This window comes from Gallus gallus, chromosome 1 (genome assembly GCF_016699485.2).
Source record: "Gallus gallus isolate bGalGal1 chromosome 1, bGalGal1.mat.broiler.GRCg7b, whole genome shotgun sequence".
Taxonomy (NCBI): domain Eukaryota; kingdom Metazoa; phylum Chordata; class Aves; order Galliformes; family Phasianidae; genus Gallus; species Gallus gallus.
In genome coordinates, this window is record NC_052532.1 from 123,262,303 (window position 1) to 123,283,701 (window position 21,399).

Sequence of the window (21,399 nt, forward strand, 5' to 3'; positions counted from 1 at the left end):
TTTGTTCTGTTTAATATAGTGTGTGGACTGAAATTCAAGTAGATAGCAATATTTCAAAGCAAATAAATACATCTGTGTAAGTCAAGTCAAATGCTAAAGCATAATCAGTCTCAAAGTGAAGTATCATTTGACCAGTGAATGAATTCACCAAGCTGCTAACAGTGAAGAAATTGGAGTTCCTTGGTACACGAAAGTTTATTGCCTAGAGATGATAGTGCTTGTCTCCCTGTGGACTTGTGGGGAAAAGCCTCACATCAGCCTCACATATGCTAATAAAGATCAATATTTCTTATTTTCTCTTCTCATAGTAAGGAAATTAATCCACGGTGTTACTTTAGAAAAATAACCCAAGTGGTAGATTTGGGCAGAGAAATTCTTACCTACACCTCAGTTTTATTCCACAGGAAGCCTAGTGATTACTGCTTTGCTAATGCATGAGCTTATTTGGAAAAGCAGCTTTGAGCATGCATATGAAATGGTAGCCACCCTTTGCCACTGCATGGGCCATTCTACTCTCAGCCCTTTGTTTTAGTAAATATGTTCCCAGTGGGGCAAAATTCTTGCCAAGCCTCTTAGAAGGTGTCCTTATACCCATACTTCAGTTTTCCACATAGACTTTTTTTTTTTTTCTTTTTCCCCTCAACTGTTTGTTGTTAATACAGCTTCAGGTTTCCATTAGTACAATATTTGAGTGTCTCAGTCTAAAGTGTGTTTATTTTTTCAGGTCCACGTGAAACAGGGAAGGCTCTCTGATATTTCTTTTCAGGTCATACTTTGGTGGGGAGAGAATAGAAACACAGAGAAGCTCAGATTCTACAATACAGTGAGGTGCCAGACTCCTACGTGTCAGAAATTCCTCCGTGTGTTGGAGGGTCTGAGCATGGCTTGGTTCACATCACAAAGAAAGCATGTGGCAGACTGGGGAATGCAGACAATGAATTGGCCTGCTGTGCCTCCAGTGAAAATGGGCTTGGAGGGCACGCATTTAATGACCGTCCAGAAACAAGAAGCAAAGGCAGTGAGCAGGAGGGTTTGGAAAAGAGTAGTGCATTTCTTACGTAGGGTCTTTACTGGATCAAACTAAGGTGTGGCTGTACCTGTCAGCATGAATTGTTACTGCACTCGGAAGAGGCTGTTCATTGGAAGATACTCAAATTAAAAACAGAGTCCTGTATTTTCAAGAACTGCAGGGCAAAGGGAAAGAATATTCATACCAAACATTTTTAACATACATATATTGGTATTATTGGCCCTAGCTCCTGACTCAGTGACAAAAGCATATGTGCATAAAGTGATTTCTTTGAGGTAAAGTTCATTATTCAGTCTGCGCATGCTGAATGTCTTGTGTTAACCTTCTCTTTAAGCTTAAGAGTAGACCTGCCACAGTCTCCATACATCTTGCCTTTCCTTTTGAATCACAAAGGATTCACTTCACTTATAACAGCCCGACTAAACGTGGTGCAATTCCAACACTACAATATATATATGTATATATATATATATTTATATATATAGTATATATATAAAAGATGTATCAAGTTTTTAAAAGAAATTTCTGGAAGCTTAAACATAGGAATGAAGGAATGAAGACTCAGGGCTTTGTGCAAAGCCCCGGGGACAGCCTGCGACTTTGCTGGAACAAAAGTTTCACTATAAATACATTGCGAAAAGCAAACATAATGTAGATAGGTTCATTGTATTTCTCTTGCACCTTCTCGCTTTTGTTTAAGTTTAAACCAATCTTTTGGAACTATGAGTCATTTTCAGAACAGAGAGTGATTCAGGAGATGTAATCTTTGTGTTTTATAGGCCAGCATCATTAGATAGGCCCTATGCAAATTAACAGAAACGTCGCTGAACAACAGTGACTGGCTTACCATGTATTTATGGTTGCTTCTAACTCTCAGCCAGAAAACATAAATGTCTCTCTGGTGGAAACGTGTTTGGTGAGCAATAACCCTCTCAGTTGGAGAAGATCCATCTGTCTTCCCTTCTACTTCATGCATCTTCACCACTGAAAAGAAGTTCAAGGAAAATCAAGTTTCAGTTGTCAAAAAACCTGATGCTTAAGAATGATTCTGTGAAATAGACCAAAAAAAAAAGCAGCTGAATATTTTGTGGCTTAATTTCAAGATTCCCATCGGTGCTATAAAAATACAATTGAGTTTTAACTACTGCCTTCATGCTATCAAGATGATCCTGTAAAACTTAACTATTTTGGTGTTTGCTATTATCTGATTCTTTAGCATGAAGAGGGAAGCAAAAGTATTTTCCAAGATTATATTAATATTTTCTTTCAGTTACAAGCTACATCAATTAATTTCTTTATAAACTCTACTAGAACAAGTTCCCACTGATTCCTGGTTACTATAAACAACATCTGGGTACTGCACTGGTGCACAAGTTCTGTAAACACATACTTTTATATCCATCACATCCTGATGTTTCACAAGGATAAAGCTGATGTTCCCCTAAAAAATAGAGAAGGCAGATGCCTGTAGTGATTTCACCGAAGTTACAACGTGAAGCATGTGTGATGTTAGGTACTTTACAGTACTTCTAAAGGGAGAAAGAATGTGGCCGCAGAAAGGGAATCCTGCCCGCATGTTTGATTCTTGAAATGCACGTTAAAAGATTTTTATATATAATAAAAGGCAAACAGTAATAGAACCCCGCAGATGGAGACAACTGTAGCACAGAGAGTGAAAAATGTCTCACAGTCGGGCAGTGGCAGAACCAGCAATGAAACACAAACCTCTTGCTCTGCTGGTTTACTCTCCAACTAATTCACATAATAGGGGGTAGGGCTCTTTGCAGTGCTTCAGGCTGATGGAGGTTACGCCTACATAAAGTCCACACTTTTACCCTTGTACAAAGCCCCAAGCCCCTTTTACTTGCTTTTGGAGCCCTCACAGAGACCCTGTAGCTCAGAGGGGATCTGAGTGTGGGTCAAACAGCAGATAACAGCTGAGAAGGGTTTTAAGAAAAGGTTTCTGGCTGCTTCTTGGCTGTTTGCTTCCCGGCTGAGGAGGGAGCCCATCTGTGCAAGCCTTCCTCCTTCATTTCAGTGCTGGCAGCGAGCTGCAGTCTCTGCTTAGGAGCAGTGCCACGAGCTGTGCCTTCCAGGAACAGGAGAGGATGCAGCGTGGCCGTGTGGGTGTGTGGTGCACCCTTTGGGCCCCAGACGCAGGGACAAGACAAGCACAAAAGGGAGAGTAGGAAAATGGAATATGCACAACTGGTTTAATGCCATGGGTTGTACACGTTTCTGATACCGGCGTTTGCACTCATTACGTGATGTGCTTTCTCTTTAATGGAATTCTCTTAGACGTGCTGCTGATAGGCTCTCTTCCCATCTCTCCTTGAATTCAAACATTATGGCTGATTGAAAAATAAGCATGCATTTTTCTGCTTTTTTCTTCTTTCAGTGTTTTTTTTTGGTCAGGTGGAAACAATGAGGTGAACTCATTTGTGACAGGCCCTTCTTCAGGCCTCTCCAACGTGGTCTGTAACGAGGGCACAGTGGAAATTCCACAAAGAAGCCCAGAAGCTTTTCAGTTTGGGCAACCGTGTTGTTGTCTGCGTTTTATTCGCATCAATCAGGTTTTTTTCACACCCATCTTAGCTTCTTATTGGTACCACAAGTCAACGCTTGCTGGAAAACGCCACCCTTGGAAAACAACCTGTAACGTACGACTGCTGTCTCTTCGTGTATTTTCTGCTCAGATCTTAACATGCGCTTCCTCTGAAGGCCACCAGCGATAATATTCACTCCCTCTCCAGAACCACGTGAGTAAATACCTCCTCACGCAGGTGAGGATTGGGCTGGGCACAAACAAGAGGAGGATGCCAAGTAAACACAGGACTGCTGGGCAGCTTTGGTGGATCCCAGTGCTATTGTCTGGGTAATTCAGGGGAAGGTTTCACTAAAATGGTGTCCTTGTCACGCGAAGCACGGAAAACAGCTTCCCCGCTCCGGCTAGCAGTGGTCCGTGAGTAACTTGCCTGCATGACGGCCGCCGGCCAGCAGGGGGCGCCTGCTTCGTGCAGCCCCTGGGCTGTTTAATGCCTGGGGCCTCCGTGCACGAACGAGGTCGTTGCTGCCCGCGAGAGGCTGTGTAGCGAGGCCCCGCCCAGGTGCTAGGGCAGCCTTGCAGGGTGAATGCCTTCCTTAGCGGTGAAGGCAGCTGGAAGTTTGCTGATGGACAGTGTGAGCTGACCACTCCTCTTGCGAGGTCACACCCCCTGCAGGATGCTTAGACCAAGTCAGGACTCAGCAGGGGCTTTCAGTCATCCCACTGGCTGTAGGTGTTAAGGTTTTGCATTTGCTTTCAAAGCAACCAGAAGTAATGGTGTTTTTTGTTTGTTTGTTTGTTTGTTTGTTTGTTTCGTTGCACATCTCCCCACTTGCTTGGGAGGATCTGCCCGGAAAATGGGGAGCTGCAGCCCCCGGGGAATAGCCATGCTGTTGATGGGAGGCTGGGGACAATGGTGAGACTGTTCCACTGTAGGAAAGGCAGCTGAAGGCTCAGACAAGAGGAGCACGCGGGAACAGGCTTTGTGGCTCAGGCTCTGCATGAAAGCGCTTAGCACAGGACAGGGAGCACAGTTTCAGTCCCAGGTGTCTACCTGTCTTTGGTTATTCAATGCATAGTGGTTATTAAAATGAAGAAATCAGAATTCCTGATCCAGCTTGTTCTTATTTTTCCCTCTCTCTCTCTCTCTCTCTCTCTCTCTCTTTTTTTAAATGAAACAGAAGTCTGATTGTGGTGCCATCCATGTAACAGAATGCTGTTGGTGTGTGCTGGTGTTCTCTGTTCATGCACGTAAACCTGGGACTCCCAGGGAACTTAAGAAGCATGAGCCTTGTTTGTGAATCTCCAGATGGGGGCAGACATTGAGATGCACGGCTAGAATATTAGGCTGGTAAGTCTAAGAATGAGACAGCTCCTACAGTGGTAGTGATTTTGGGGGTGTTGGTACACAAATTCCATCTAAATTTTACGGTAATCAATTCAGAAAGCTTCAGAAGTGTTCGGAGGCAATTTTTATAGAAGACCATCTTTGCACTTGCCAGCATTTGTACTTCCTATCCTTTGTTCTCTTTCGCAGTTCCTTATGCGAGTGTGAGAACTGTGCTGCCTTATGGAGCAAATAGTCTTGAGTTTATCTATCTGTATTACACCCCGGTCGAAAATAGCCTCAAAAATAGCAGGCAAAAAAGAAAAAGAAGTTAGTAGGAATGTGAAGCGTGTGGCCTTTTGCTGGGATTGCACCTGGATGCGGAGAGCCGGGCACTCGGTCACGCTGGTGTGGGAGCTGCACCCCGTCCCCCAGCCAGCCCCGAGGTGAGCCCTGCAGCGGGGAAGGCGGCTGGGTGCTGTGTGCACACTGAGCCAGCCCCGACCCCAGAGCAGACGACGATGCCAGAAAGCGGTGACCTCGTAGCTGTCTTGTTTGGGGTCCGGTTCCAAGACATCTGTTAATTTAACGTTGGCTGTGAAGAACTGTCAAAGCAAATGGCTTGGAAACGAGGTGCCATAGTGGGGGAAAAAAAAAAAAAAAAAAAAAGCAAAAAACAAACAAAAAAAAAACCCCACAACTGATGCTATATAACGCTGCTGGTTCAAAAAATCCTCCTAAAGCCCCTTCCCCTCCTCCCCTTCTCTCGCAGCTACAACACACTCTGTCATTGTCAGGGTCTCCCATGCACGGTGATGAATCGCCATTTTAGGCAGGCAGTTTATGGCTCATAAATACTTGGGTGTGTCAGGCTGTAATGGATCCCTTAGGAATGACAGTACTGTTTGGACAGTGGCTCGAACACATCCCTCTGAATTCCCATCTCTTCAGCATAGAGAATGGATTTTAATGGTCACAAACAGATGGTGTTCATGAAAGGGAGAGAAAAAAATCTGATTACAGCTCATGTCAGACAGGGTGGAGAAAATAATCTGCTGTATTTAAATCTTTATTTTATTAGAAACAGGAATATAGCTGCACGCAGTTCTGGTACAATGAAAAAGATCTATTATTGCACTCACTAAGTGGGTCACAAAATACAAAACAATTCAGGTCAAACTAGGTGAGAAGAAAGATTTAAACCCCAGGTCTGAAGTTATTTTTTCTGTTTGTTTTGTTCACATCCCCAGGGATTGATTACCCCAGTTCAGCTGTCAGGGAGCAGAAAGAATTAAACCAAAGTCTCCTGGATCCCAGGAAAATGGCATTACCGATACCTCAACATTTGGAGCATCACGTAAGTCCCTTGGGAATATTGTCCTTTGCATTTATTAAAAAGGCCAGTAAAAAATATTCAGTCTTGGTTCACTCTGAAATAATTATTTTCAACGGTATGCTGCACTGAAAAATCCCTGGTTCTAACAACTTTGGTTCTGATGATGCTTGTTCAAGCATTTAGAGAGCACATAAACACTCATTAATGCCTATTTCATGTGTAATATAGTGACAGATACAAGGCCCATTATTGACTGAGGCTCAGACACAAGGCTTAAATTTCACTGTAGACACTTCACTTGGTGAATGCAATCTATAAGAAATTCCATATAACGCCTCAAATGTTTGTTTCCATTATCTTCTCCAATTAGCAAATGCATCCACAACGCTGGGAGTGGAGACCAGAGCCCATTAGCACTCAGTCCTTTGCGGGTTACAGCAGCAGGTTTGCTGCTGATACAAGCTATTTCTGATCCTGCGAGTCTTGCATTCCTATCTTCAAGCAGGCCCAGTTTCAGCAGGGTTAAAAATTGTCTTTTTTTTCTTTTGATTCACCCAGTACAGTGTATGCCCACTTAGGACATAGTGCCAAACTTTGCCTCACGCACTAAGAGGTGTTCTTCTGAGTGCTGCTGAGCTTGGCTGAGCACAGGAAGGTTAAAGCGAATAGCGGCAGCTCCTCTGTGAGGAGGAAGATCTGCATCACGAAGCTATGACAGATATCCAAGCACATTTGTAGTCTGTGTGGAGAATCTTCCTTTTGCACTGACCCCTCTCACAGGGCGTCAGAAAATTTCTTCTGGGATCACATATTTCTTTCCAGTCTGCTTTAGGCTGCCGGGTGTTGCATATTATGAGAGTAAATTTCCAAGGCCTTAGCCCTGCATGGACTATGTTTGAAACTATGACATCCATTCCTAGGGTCCAGTACCTAAAACATATTTCTAGGCCTGTATGTGGATTCAAAAGAGAGGTAAAATCTTTTGCCTGCTTGAGATGCTCCAGTGTCAGCCAGATCAAGCTTCCAGCAAACTGTGAGAACGGCAGGCCATTTCCTTTATATAGGGGGAAAACACAGAGGAAGAGTTTGATTAAGCTGCTGAAGTGATTGATATAGCCGGTTGCTGTGGCCCTGGCTGCTGGCCAGCAACACTGGGCAGCCGGGAAGTGATGGAAGCACGACGACTTGGGGAAAGCAGATAATGGGCAAGTAAATTGTATGGCATGTCCGTAAATACAGGAAATTCCTGTCCTGAAGACACAGCCTTCTTTGCCTTAATATTATACATGAATCCTCTTGCTGGGTGGATGATGGCACGAAGGAGAAAATTAACTTTCAGAGTCAAAACAAGAAGTGTGACATATTTCTTGTGCAATGATGAAGGGATCTATGCTCTCCTGGAGAGCACAAAGCTTTAACCTCCGACAGCCTCTGCTGGGAGGGCTGAGAAGCAACTGAGGCCACAGCTCTGCTGAGTTTGCACCAGAGAGTCTTAATTTCTTTACAGGGCTCTTTGTGAGACTTGCAATAGACAAGGGCCCAATCTTAGTCTCTCTGGCCCCAAACCAAGTGCATTGCAGTTGATTCTCCATCCCACCAACCTCCTCTGAGCTCCACTGGGAATCAGCTACTGACATTTGCACTGTGCCTGGAATGTGAGCAGCACTGTGCTAAATCAGCGCTGGGGCAATGTTGCCAGCTCCTATTTTTTATGAAGAAAGCATGAGAGTGCTTGAAATGTTCCTTGAAGGCTGTGCTTGTGGATCCATGAGAGCGCTCGCATCTGAAAGTTTCTTAAGAAAGGGGAAAAAGAAAAAGAAGTTGAAAATATGGACATGAACCAAATGCAAAAAATCAGAAGAGAACCAAACAATATAAAATAGAACATGCTGTTTAACACTCACGATTTCTGTGGCGTGGTCAATCACTTTTCAATGCCTGGGCTCAGCAGAAGTGGAGGAATTACAGAAAAGTATGGACAACATTTCTTGCAGCTCTTTCTGAGGGAAGAAAGAACTGAGGAACAAAGGGAACATGAGAAGGCCTTTGTCTATTTCTCAGTGGGTGACCATGCCAGTCACTGAGTGAGACAGAAGGCAGCAGTGTGTGCCTGGTGGCCCTTGGAGCTTCAGGCCATTCAGAGGATGATTGAACGGCCATGGCTAGAGCCTGGGAGAGCAGAATGTGTTGGGCAATAATATCGGCCTGGTCTGTGTGACTGGGCAGCTGTCCTCAGACAACCAGCTCATTTCACTGAATGCCCCTCTGATGGCAATAACTTCTAGCCCCCACTAACTGCAAATGGATGGAGATGGGTGACCTGGAGGTGAGAGGTGCCATCTTCCATTCCAGTGCTCTGAGTCACTTGCTGGCTCCTCACAATGAGCTCTCTGTGCTGCTTTGAGGGATGCTTTTGCCTTGCTGCTCTCCAGCACTGGTCGTAGGCCGCAGTTGGAACAAATGGGCTGTTTTCAACAAACCCTTCCCCTCTGGCCCCTTGTTTATTTTAGAGGGCATGGTAGTATGTAATGTGTAGCCTCAGCATTTGCTGATCACAAAGATCTCTCTTAGTTTCACTCGCCTTGACAATCCAGACCTTTGCAATAGCCTGGGGACTGTACAGTTCACACCAGAGTATGTGCTGTGGACTACCAGAGAGGAGCAAACACAGGCTGCAAGTAAAGAGACTCTGCAGGATACTACTGGGCCCTGGGCAACCTGATCTAGTGCCTGGTTGGCAACTTTGCCCATGGTGTGTGTTTGGGGGGGGGAGCTAGGTTATGTTTGAAGTCCCTTCCAACACAAGCCATTCTATGAAGCTATGATTCTATGATTCTACTGCCTGAATATAAAATGGAGAAGAAGACACTTGTGTATTCTACTGGCACTGGTCTAGCTGAAGTCAGTGGCAGTGGTGTGCTGATGACTGATATGTTTACATGCATGCGGAAATATGGCTCATTATTTCCACCATCCAATTCCACTATTGAACTGCTCCCCTCCTTGTTTAGACAGACACCGTGTGCTGTGTCAGAGCAGGACAGACGTGGTGTGAAAAACCTGCAGCACGTAAGCCATGTTAAGAAAACGTTATACTTCAGCCCAGTCCTTCACTGTGCCAAAAACATGGAAAACTTGTTAACTGAAATGAGAAGAATAAGGAAAGACTGCATGAAGCTCCCTCCTAATATTTCCCATCCATTGTGCTTCATTTTTTTTCTGTTCTGAGGCACTGCCTTTGCCTGAAGTGCCACACTGAAGTGCTAATGCTTACGTGTATGTTTGCTCTGCTTGGTTACAACAATGCCTTCATGCTGTTTATTTTTGCGAAATAAATGTGAACCTCTGTAGGGCCCTGGTGCCCTTGTGTTTTGCAGCAAAGGTCAGGAGTCTATTCATAAGACTTCCAAAGTGTTATTGTTAAAACATCACTTTGCTATGTCACTGTTTTCCCTTTCCTCTCCTCACTCAAAATAATACATTGTCATTAGCAGCTCATAACCCTCTCTGTCTAAGCACAGCATATTCAGCTTTCCTTGATTTTTTTCCCAAGCTTCCTTCCTATTTAAACAAAGAATTGTTTTCATCAGTTTGGGCTCAAATATTCCTAGCCTTGCTGTCATGAAAAAAAAAATATGACTCTGTTTTATGCCACAATTTCTAATCGCTGCAGTTTTATTGCTGTTACGAGCATTGTGATTTATTCCAACAGGAACATATGTTCTTATATTGGCATTCTTGCAGTGTTCACTCTGACCTTTGTGAGAGCCTATCTGTGGATAATGTGACCAAAACTTTAGGCTTTTAATATGTTTGTCAGCTTATGAATCCCTGTAAATGATACCTGAACAAGAAGGGAGAATGAGAGAAAGATGTGCTATTGTAACTCAGTAACTGTGTGTGTTGCTGGCTCCTGTACTAATAACTCAAGGTTTGTCAGTTACACCACGTATATTGATTTCAGAAGTCTTTAACTTAGCATTTAATTTCTTACTCAATGACTTTTAAAGTCAGAAAGATCCACCTGATTATTCAAAATGCCATTTTCAGTGGTGTGGACTCAAAGTTATTACTGAAGCAATCTTTATTCTGAGCCTAGCATGGCGTCCCTGACCAAATTTCATCCCATGTCAAAGTTACTGGTCCTCCATCTAAGCATACATACTGAGTAAACCCAAAACTTGCTCACCGCATGCCAGAAGTTGACCATATTCATTGTTAAAGAATGTACATACTTCTTCAGATTTATCTATGTTGATGTCTTGAAACTACTGGTTTCAGTGCATTCTTTTACATTAGAAAATTGTATTTTTCCCTCTGAGAGCATTTATTCACTCTAAGCAGACCTCTGGGTCTTCATTTTGATAAACAGAATAGAGGAAGCTCTGTAGGTGTCTTAGTTAGCAGGGCAAATTCTGTACCTGATGAATAATAAGGAAATTCAACCCTGCCAACTTCTGTAAGGGATCAACAGACTGAGAGTAGCTAGTGTCCATATTGCATCAGGTATTGCCAAGCTGTCCCTGGAAGTCTTGTTAGTAAGTTGAAGAGCTGTGTGTAATGACTGGTTTTGAAATCAGTGTCTTTGATCTCTTAATCAACGACTGGCATATAAAAGAACAGGGCCATTAGCAAAAGTTTTCAATTGACAGTTATGCTGAGGCTGAAGGTCAGCTGGAAAAAGGAAATTAATGGAACATTCAACTGAAGTTATTAGTCAGGCATATTGTTATGGGTGGTTTTGGAAGTACAGCATTTGAAAGAACAGCCTGGTCTAGTATTAAATGGGGAGGTTGGTGGCCCTGCCTGTGGCAGGGGGGTTGGAACTTGATGATCCTTGAGGTCCCTTCCAACCCAAGTCGTTTTATGACAATATTCGTTCCTTTTTTTTTCCACTTTTGTGAAACTACTGCTGTGATTTTTGAGGGAAATGTGATTTACGTGATCACAGCAACTGTCTCTCCAACTCTCTGCCGTAGGTTATGAAATCTTTGGCTGGTCCTATTTTTTGGGGAGATACCTGGGAGGAGGTTAGACAGGTCTGTGTTGCTGCAGAAGGAGAGGCAGGTATAACTCAGCCATCCAACACTCTCCTTGATGGTAGCAGCTGACCCATCAGCATATGCGCAGGGCTGGCTGGCTAACACACACACAAGCTTTTTCTTTGGGGTGATAAGGAGGAGGCAGCAGCAAGTGTTTTAGAGGCTGAATTGGGCTATTGCATTAGTGATGCTGGAATAAAGGAACAAAGGATACGTTTTCATAGGAAACCAATCTTCCTGTGGAGTTTTATGAACTGCAAAACTAATCATGAACTGTGGGCATGGATACTGTGTGGAGTGTTGCATGCTCAGAAGAGATAATTTCCTGTAAATCAGATATAGATGTCACAAAATTAAAGATGCTACCTGTGTCAGTTGCTAGTGGCTATAAGAAAGATATTTGCTGTTTTTGGATTTTTATATCTCTATGACTTTGTTGATATGAGTGAATGATTATTTGTCTAAAAATGTGGTCTGCATTATACAACACTCTATAGTGCTGTGAATAGGAGTCTGCAGGCTGAGGCAGGCAAGAGATTTCTCTGTGATTATATATATATATCTGCCATAACACAAATGGAATAAAATATTCCTACCAGCTCTGACTGTCATCCACTTCTGGTAATTAATATATTTTGTGATGACTTTTACTGTCCCCACAATGAATTATTATCCTACCTATTGCCTTAAATGATTAGTAACACAAATTCCAATATCCTGGCCCATTATACTGACAAGCCAGCAATTATATATCCAAATGTATGGACTCGCAAGATAGGCCATCATCTCTTGGAGAAACAAGTTCAGAGCAATGCATGTCAGCCAGAAGATTAAGAGCGCCATGCTAGCTCAAAGAGCGAGTTTCAGTTCTTATGATGTCACGTCAGTAACTTCTGGATTAATGGCCACCTGAGATCAAGATGATACGCCTAGAAAAATTAATGATGGTACAGTAAAGTGCATACGGGTCAGACATGTGAGTGGTGATCAGCGCTCGTGGAGCTCTTGGGATTACTGATGAGCATCTAGGAGTAGGCTAAAAAGGAAGTATCAAAAATTGTTTGTTTACTTTTAAATATAAACAAGCTACAGGCCATTAAATCTATTTTCTTTATCCTTGCATTTTTCAAATAAAAATTGTTTTAAGAAGCCTTCTGACATGAAATTACAGTCCTAATTCAAGAGGCTTTGGCTCATTCGAAGATCTTTAATATATTTTTTTTAATTTAAAGAAGGACAAGCAGCCTTGATACTATCAAAAAAGACTGTGTCCCTGACATAGAGTTCTTGGTAAATAATATAACATATAGTATAATGTACAAGGGATGCTCCAAAAGTAGTGCCTCCTATTTTATCATATTGGCCCACAATGACAGACGTGGATATTGGAGTTATGGCAGTAGAGGGTGAACCTTCCCACCAATATCCTGTTACATGTTATTGCTGTGTGACAGATGGCAGTGGAGGGGCAGCCTGATACAATGGTGTCTGACGTGGAAGTGCGGATGAAGCAAAGGGGTGGCGCTGAACTCCTCCATGTGGAAAAAATGGTACCCATTGACATTCATTGACACTTTCTGAACTTTTCTGGAGACCTAACAGTGGATGTGAACACAGTGAGGCAGTGTGTGGTGCATTTCAGCTGTGGCGGCAGTGACAGCGTTCACCTCTGCTGGTGCAGATTTTTATGAGCGTAGAATGCATTCTCTTGTTTATCTATTATTCTCTTGTTTATCTTGTTATTCTGGTGAGAATGCATAGCTAATGGTGGTGACTGTGTTGCAAAATAGCGTTTTGTAGCTGAGGATCTGCTCTGTCAAACAGTGTTACAGGGCTCTTTGTATCTGTCATAGTTTCCATGGAAATAAATAGGAGGCATTACTTTCAGATTGACCTAGGTATAACATAAGATGTATTATGCAATGCTGTGTGTTACGTGTGTTATATATATAAACCCATGAATTTTTATAACATGCATTACCTAATATATGCTATATGCAATTTTAAACAGCCAGGTATAATGCCTCATGGCTCTTTTGTTAAACCACAGAGCACACAATTATTTAGACTGCCATCTGAATGGACATTCTAAGATACACAAAACATTACTTGCTGTAAAATCTTATTATGTGTGGCTAAAATACTACATCTGTCCAGAGGTAGTTTTGAGTTGTAAAACATATTCATGGTTTTCTAAAGTGCAGTTATGTTGATTCAAGCAATCTCATCTAAATTAAAATTTTCTATTCATATCCTTTGTCTCAGAGAATCCCTATCTAATCTTCTGAAATGGGAAGTAGAAGATTTTTCTGATTACCCATTCTGCAAATTGAGACTGAGGTGGAAGATTCACAGTCATTTTTGTTGGTTTTGCCTTCTTTCAGGCTGAACTCTCCCCATTCCCTGTTAACCTCCCAGACACAATTCCTCTCCACTTCACACTACAATTGCACCGGAGCGCACCAACTCCGTAATAAATCTTTCCTTTACCTAATATTTTGTCTGTGGGAGTCTTGATGATAGCAGACTTTTTGCAGAAATTTACATTTTGTTTAGACTTCAAATGTAACTGCTATGAAAACTTTTACATACAAAATCGCAACAGCATTATTCCCCTCTCCTATTTTCAATGCTATGGGCTGAAGCTATGCAGAATGCTTCATATCTTCATTCCTCTTTTTTATTACCTCCTTATTCTCTTCAGCTAATAAAAAGCAAAACAGCAGAAAGGGAAAAGTATCAATTTGGTTCAGACAGAAAAACAAACATCTTCCCTGTCTTTGGCAGATGAGTAACAGATTACAGAGTCTGTTTCTACCTCACCAAAAGCCAGAGAAAAATATTATGAAAACTGTTGAATGAACTAAAAAATATTTCCACTCCATTTCTTTATGATGCAGTCTAGCATTTATTACCAGTTCAGGAACTACATGGTTAGTTTGGACTGCGAGATTTTGCACTGTGTTGAAGAAAAAAAGTTGATATATATATATTTTTTTAATCAGTTTTTGAAAAATCTTAGAAACTGGAGAGCAGAATAGCTTCCATTATCTGCTGTATAAATGTCTATAAAACAAGGAGCATACAGTATGTAATCAGTCAGTACTTTTTACAGTGTGATTCCTTGCTGCAAAGACTTTTTTTATTTAGCACTTGAAATGATCCCAAATTTGTTGTGCCTGACTGACTTACAGAACGATTGTAAGGAGGTGGCCAGAATTAGAATATTATCTGCAACAAGCTAAAACTGTGAAAAGTGCAGAATAAAACAGTTGGTAAAGTGTTACTATGAGCAGAGATAAGGGAAGCTAGGCTGTCTGAGAGTAGAAGCACTGCATTTATGTATTCTGTGTAGTAGTTCCTAACATGAGGTAGATTTCCATCATTCCATCACCATTAGGGAAAGCACACCAACTTCTCTGCTGATGATATTGCAGAACACTGGAGTGTACGTCTGTGTGGTTGTGAACCATCCATGGCGAGTGTGTGTGTATGTTTTTGGGGAGAGCTTCTTGGAGAGGTCCAAAGTGGGGCCAGAGACAGAGTTAAGGGACAAGCAGAAGCCCATTTCTGGGGCTCATTATTTTATTTCAGCAAAGCAATGCTTCATCGGTGGCAAAGCTGGATCCCACCTTCACGTTTGTCCTCCAAAGTGATGTCCACTCATGTGATGGAAAATGTTATACTTCTGATGATCAGCAATTACTGATTTTTTGCTATCTTCACCAAATTTAAGTTGGAGGATGAGTTTGTTGGATCTCAGCTTCTAACTACTGTGTCTCATTAGCCATTAGTTTTATTAAATCTCTGCCCTGCTCTAAATGCAAGTAGGCTGTAATCAAGTAATTTCTTAACCTCTTTGATAAACTCAAATAGATTAAGTTTCTGCAGTCTCCACCTAAGAGCTGTATTTGCCTGCTTTAACCATTCTCCCCTAAGCCCTTTTCAAACTTTTGACCTCCTTTTTTGAAGTGTGGTTTCCCCAGAAGGACATCGAATTCCAGGAATGAGCTCACGGATGACATGCACAGAAAGCACCATCTCCTTGCCACTCAGTATTATTTCCCTATTTCTCCATCCAGCAATCTTTTATGCTCTTAAATATGAACTGTTCTGCTCAATTAGCTGTCTAGTGGAGCCCTGAGGCAGTTCCCATTGTGGAGCTCTAATCTGCATTCTTTCTTCCCAGCTGCCCAACCTTTTGTTTTGGAAACAGGTTTTGCTTGAACGGGCATAGCCTACCAAGGCAGACAGATTGCACTGACTGCTCTTCTAACCTTTGTGATACCTGTGTATTTCATCTGCTATTTTGGACTTACTGTTAGATGATTCCACATCCTGAAAATGATGACTACCCATTTGCAACTTCCCCACAGCTTTTTAAAGATCTGTGAATTATCCATTCTTTAATCAACTCAATATGTGCTCCAGTGATGGCTTAGAGGATTGTGTTTTTCCTATAGTTAGTGTGCAGTGGTACCAACACGATACGAAGTCATGTGCAGTGCAGTTATCTGAGAATGTGAAATCTACCTAATTGGTTTTGAATAAATCTTGCAGTCTTAGGAACAAAGGTGGATTTATTTAATGTGACAAATTTCTCTTTGTCTGTAACTACCCCACAGCAGAGCTGGGCCTTACACTGATTGCAAGCCAGTTTTGTTTAACCTGACTTTTCCACTGGCTCTGAGAATGCACAAAAAAAAGGATTGATAATGAGTCACTGATTAGAAAGGACGATTTGTTTTCCTTTTTCTTTTGTTCTCTGAGTTTGAGAAGAAAAGGGAGAGCTTAGATTTCATTTGCTCATTTGTTTCATATGTTCTCATACATTATCAACTAGCTGTTAAAGTTTGAATGCAGTTTATGTGGTATTTGAAAAAACGACTTTTTTATTTTTAATTCACATGTGGATAAAAAGCACTCTCCATTTTTCTTAGTCCTTTTGAAATGCATAAGGTCGGCAGAGTTGTTTTGAAGACAGAAAAAAAGACATAGATGGAGAATTTTCTTTTGTACTACATCACTGAGCTAGAACGTTCTGTGCTCTTGCTGCACACAGCCCTACCATGTTCCATGCAAATCTGAAATGTTGAGAGCTAGCTGCACCATTTAAGAGGATGACCAGTCCCAGGGTGTATGTTTGAAAGCAAGCTCTTCAAGACTTGTTCTCCATGTAAATACGAAGAAGCCTGCACACAAAAAAATGTCTTTTAAGCAAGTATCAAACAGAGAAAGCATGAGTACTCTTCCAGCTCTTAGGAAAGGTCATCTCTTCACGTGTTGCTCACTGATTAAAGGCTTCTTTATATTTGGGTATACAGTTCAAAAAGAACTGATTTTTCGCCATCTTTGATAATTTACACAGATCACAGAGGCATGGGCCATGAAAACAGTACAAACTGTACAATTCTTTTTTCTCTACTAGTAAAGTATCTACAATTCATTACGTACATGCTCGTTCTAAAAGCTTATTTCCCCCATATATTAATGTTTTCTTAAGAATTACAGCTGCCTTTAGAAGTAGATCATTACCATTATTCTCTAACCTTTTTCTTCCTCTCTGGCTCAGCAAAACTGCTGCTGTTTTTGGGAGACAGTAGCCCCCAGTGAGGTTCTAAATGTGTCCTAATCTACAGTACTGAGTCACATGTTTTTCTAAAGAAGGATCTACCAAAGCTTTGATAAGCACAGTGCATTTTTACTTACTGTCATGACTTCCCCTTCTGTCTCCACATGGAAAACAAAACAGATAAACAGTTTTTTTTCCCTAATTTGTATTCAACTGAACATACAATTTATTACAGTAGCAAAGCAGGGGGAGAGCTTACTGTACAAAAGTAATCTGCCTTAAAGAGTTTCTCTGCTTGTGTAATGACTGATTGACAGAATTCATGTGGCAAATTCCTCTTAACATTGTCTTTAAATAATGTTGCTCCCAGGGCTCTAGGTTAATTGTTTCTCTGTCTGCCTTTGATAGCACCAGCTGAGAAGCCTGTATTGTCTCCTAGGTTGTCAAGTGCCGAACAAGTCTGAGACTCAGAACTGAATCAAAGGAAAAAAGAAGACACCTTTGAAACCACTTTGTATAGTGAATTCACTGCCTGCAGCCTAAAGTACCTTGCCTCAGCTTAGAGAAATATGGGCTAAAAAGACTCACTAACCCCCTTCCTGTTTTAAAAACCCATAAAGATTTCATAACAGCAATTGCAGCATGGAGAGGACGCTCACCTCTTCTTCCACAGGCAAAGCTTCTCAAACACACACACACACAGAGGGTAGCTGCAGTGGCTTTATCATGGGCCACTTATTCCAAGTGTCCCAATGGCCTGGCTGGGAGTACCAAGTGATGTCTGTCTCAGGAGTGCATTGATCGATCCACAGGATTCGGGCCTGGAGCTCAGGGTACCAAAGTCATCTTTGTGAGGGGATGTGGATGTGCTTCAGTTAGATGTAGGGGGAAATGTCTGGTGTAGAGCCTCTACTTGGTGCATGAACAGCTGTGCTGTCAGGTTTTTGGGTCTGATGGCTGGCTGAGAGAAAAAGCACTTGTGGCTGTTTAGGTGTGGGCTGAAGCTAGGACTGCAACTGGCTTTGTTCTTTCCAACCAGTGAAGACAGATAAACGTTGTCATCTGTGATTCGTCTATAAGAAGGGCTGTTAAAGCAATTAGGTTCTAATTTTCATTTCACAGTTTCTGCTTGTTATCTTTGATAAATGAAGGATGCTTAGGATCAAGACTGCCTCCTGAGATGGAGGGGCCTAGCCTTGACACCTGTATGTGCAAGAACAAGCTGAAATCACTAGTGCAATGTTGTTTCACATTGCTGCTGCTCTACCACCTGTTAAATTGCTTCACCTCAGCGCTCTTCTGGGTCGCGTCCCAGTGAGCACTACAAGCATAACCTACCTCTGTGCTTGGGCATCTGGAGTAAATTCACCCCCCTCCCTTTCTGTCTCGCTTGCATTCCCTCTTATGCTCTGCATGACAAGATGAAATGTGCGCTACTGGACTGGAATAAAACTGAAAGTCACTTGCAACTTTTTAAAATACGATGAGGCTAATGTGGTGAAGGGGAATGACCTTCTCAGTTGATCAGACATCTAGGAATCTTTAAGAATGTTGTTCAGCTTGTGCTGAACCCCCAAACACATCCATCACCACTCCAAATCTTCTACTGATTAAGCTGCTTGGAGTTCTACTTGGCAATGACAAAGAACAGCATTTCAAAAAGGTCACCAGGGACATTTTCAAGTTTACTCATCTGGAATAGATATGAATTTAGTTTTGCTCAGTTGTACTGTATTGATCACCACAGTGATTTTAGAGTTCTGCATTTTAAATAATGAGAATGATCTTAGGTAGCAGACTCAAATCTATCTGCCCCTTGGTGCGCACTTAGGGCAGGGCCATAAAAGGCTGTTCCTTTGTGGTGGGGCAGGCCGTGGAGGTTCACCATGTGGGCTACCCCAACAATTATGGCTCCTGCATGCCCTCTCTCCCACTGAATGCAAGGGACAATAAATGTAACTGATCCCTCCATGTGAGTGGGGTAGCTTCTTTCCATTAACCATGGGATAATTGTGTGCACATTGCCTCAAAAGAGGCAATATGCTGAGTCACCAGCCCACCTTGCCTCATGGTAGCTATCTATGCTTGCACGGTGTGTTGTGACTCCACAGTGAGTGACTGTTTTAGGCTGAGGCAGACAATCTGCCCGAGCTCACAAGCCACATGCCAAAATCTTCTTCTGAGAAACAGCTGCAAGGCATGCTCCCCATGGCCCAGGAAGCCCAGAGGAAGAACTCCAGGAACAATTCACAGGCAGGCTGAGAAAATGGCTCCATGAGGGATGAGACTCTGCTGGCATGAGAGCTGTATGCAGAGCAATTGGGTGGTATTAGCAATGACGGCCTCACTTTCTTCATAGGGATCAAATTAGCAAACAACTCTTGTGTCAGTACAGCTGCAGTGGTCATGCAGTGGCAGTGTGTCAGGAGGGCTCCATGAGAGCACTGCTGCTTCAAATATCTGTGGACAACTGATACACCACTGCTTGGCAGCACTTGTTGACTGAAGAGTGCTCCTCTTGCTTGTGAGAATGAAATCAAAACAAATGAACTTGCTCAATCCATTTGCTTTCCAGCCACCACAAACATTTTAGCAGTTCAGCTATATCCAGCACTACCTTTGATGTACAATGAATACATGCTGGCTTCCTACTGGAGGCCTGAGCACTAAGGTTTCTGCAAATGAGAAGCTATTCTACAACGATAGTGTTACACCTGAGCTACTGAAGGTATTACCTGGCTATCATACTAACAGGTTGCAGAGAAGTCTGTGGCAAATTCTGTTTTGTATTTTCTCTCTTCAGTGTTAACTCTGCTGCAATGGAGCCTGAGGATGGAGCATGGAGCATATAAACTACAGGATTGCAATCCAAGATAACTCGCACAGTTTAAAATCCCCTAAGTCATCAGTAATAGAATTCTTGCCAAACTCAATCACTCCCACCCAAAGCTGAATTAACTTGCCTCCACTGCAGTAACAGCAATATTTTTGCTCTGTCTCAATACAGACTGAGGGAAAATGATGTAATTGAGTAAAACCTTTATACTTATCTGCCTCCAGAGTTTCACTTTGGGCAATCTACCACTAGATATGTAAGTACACATTTCAAATCAGTAACCCAAAACTTTCAAACACCTCTGCTTTTGATTTAGATATATGTTGTCATTGGCCATCTAGGTATTAAAAGACATTGACTGCACCCATTCTTATTAAAAGTTTCAACACAAACTAAGATAGTCATGTGCTATACATGCATTTTGGGTCTCAGTGTCCTGATCTCCCCTCAAGTAGAAAACTGCCTCAGAGGTGTGAATGGATTTATATGAAGAACATTCTGTAGAAGCTGAGGTCCAGGTTTAAACATAGACTTTAATCGGTGTAGCGGAGATGGTGGGCATCGAAGAAGTAGCATCCTGTTAGCCAAGCCTCCATGTTTGAACTATGGCACAGGGCTAGAGCTTCATGTGCTATTCAGTTTGCCCATGGAAAACTGCCCAGACTGCAGACTGTCAGTTTTACATTCACTTGCAAACAAGTAAGTCAGTGTATGTAGGAGAATGGCACAAAGAAACAATGCTACTCCCTGCCTCATGCTTGTTGTCAAGTCCCAAAGTACACAACTACCCCACCTTCACAGGGAGAAGAATAAATGGAAGTGATGTCTTACTGGATCAAATGTTATCTTCTTTCTCCTTTATGTCTTTGTTATTAGTAATAAACAAAAGCGAGTTTAGCTTGTTCTTAAAAACGACAAACTCTTCTGTTCTGCTCGTGTCATCAGGACTCATTGTTTGGGATTGTTTACCCTTTGCTAGGAGCTATGATGACTTTGCAGGACTTGGAGAGCATGAAGTGAACTGTCCTGGCTTACTCACTGAGGTGTGGCTGGCACTAAATGTACAAGAAAACATATTTAAAGTAACAGTGCATGTAAATCTCGTAGCTCTACTTTTTCACTTTATCATCTGAATACTTCAGTATGAGAGGAAAAATGAAGAATGATTCTCTTTTTGTAACATCTGTCTCAGGAGGACACCTTCCCAGTGCACATAGGACTCAACTTTGAGATATTTTCTTTTCAAGAGACATGGGAGTTTTGAACCAGAGAAAAACAATTTCTGCGCGAGGTTAACAAAAATGTACAATAATTCTTAAGTCTTCCTGAAGTTCATATCCTCATTTTGCCATTCCAGGTAATTTTTATGGAGGTCTTCATAACTTGGGAGACGAGAGATCACCGTCTTTCTGATCTCATGTATTACCTGGCATACAGTTAGAAAAGTTGCGGTGTTGTCCCACCAATAACCACCATGGTTATGGCTGTCCCAGAGAATTGTATTCAGAGCGCTGTGTTCAGGGCAGACAGGGGTGAAGCTGTGATATTCTGGCACAAGTTGTTCTTATTCTTTAGGCTCCAATTGGAACAGAGCTCTTGGTTAGCCCCTTCTTCTGTAAAAGAGTTTGTACATCCAGGCCTAAAATGCTTTATTATATCATTTGAAAATCTTTTAAATTCACTCATATGGACTGGAAATACAATAATTACA

General features: G+C 42.1%; 1 long non-coding RNA gene across 1 annotated transcript; it reads left to right on the forward strand.

Moving 5' to 3' along the window:
* Window positions 1-2,848: 2,848 nt before the first annotated feature.
* Window positions 2,849-6,607, forward strand: LOC124417599. Its single transcript, XR_006932979.1, has 3 exons — window positions 2,849-3,789; window positions 4,757-4,926; window positions 6,153-6,607. It is a non-coding gene; the product is annotated as an uncharacterized LOC124417599 (long non-coding RNA).
* The last annotated feature ends 14,792 nt before the right edge of the window (window positions 6,608-21,399 follow it).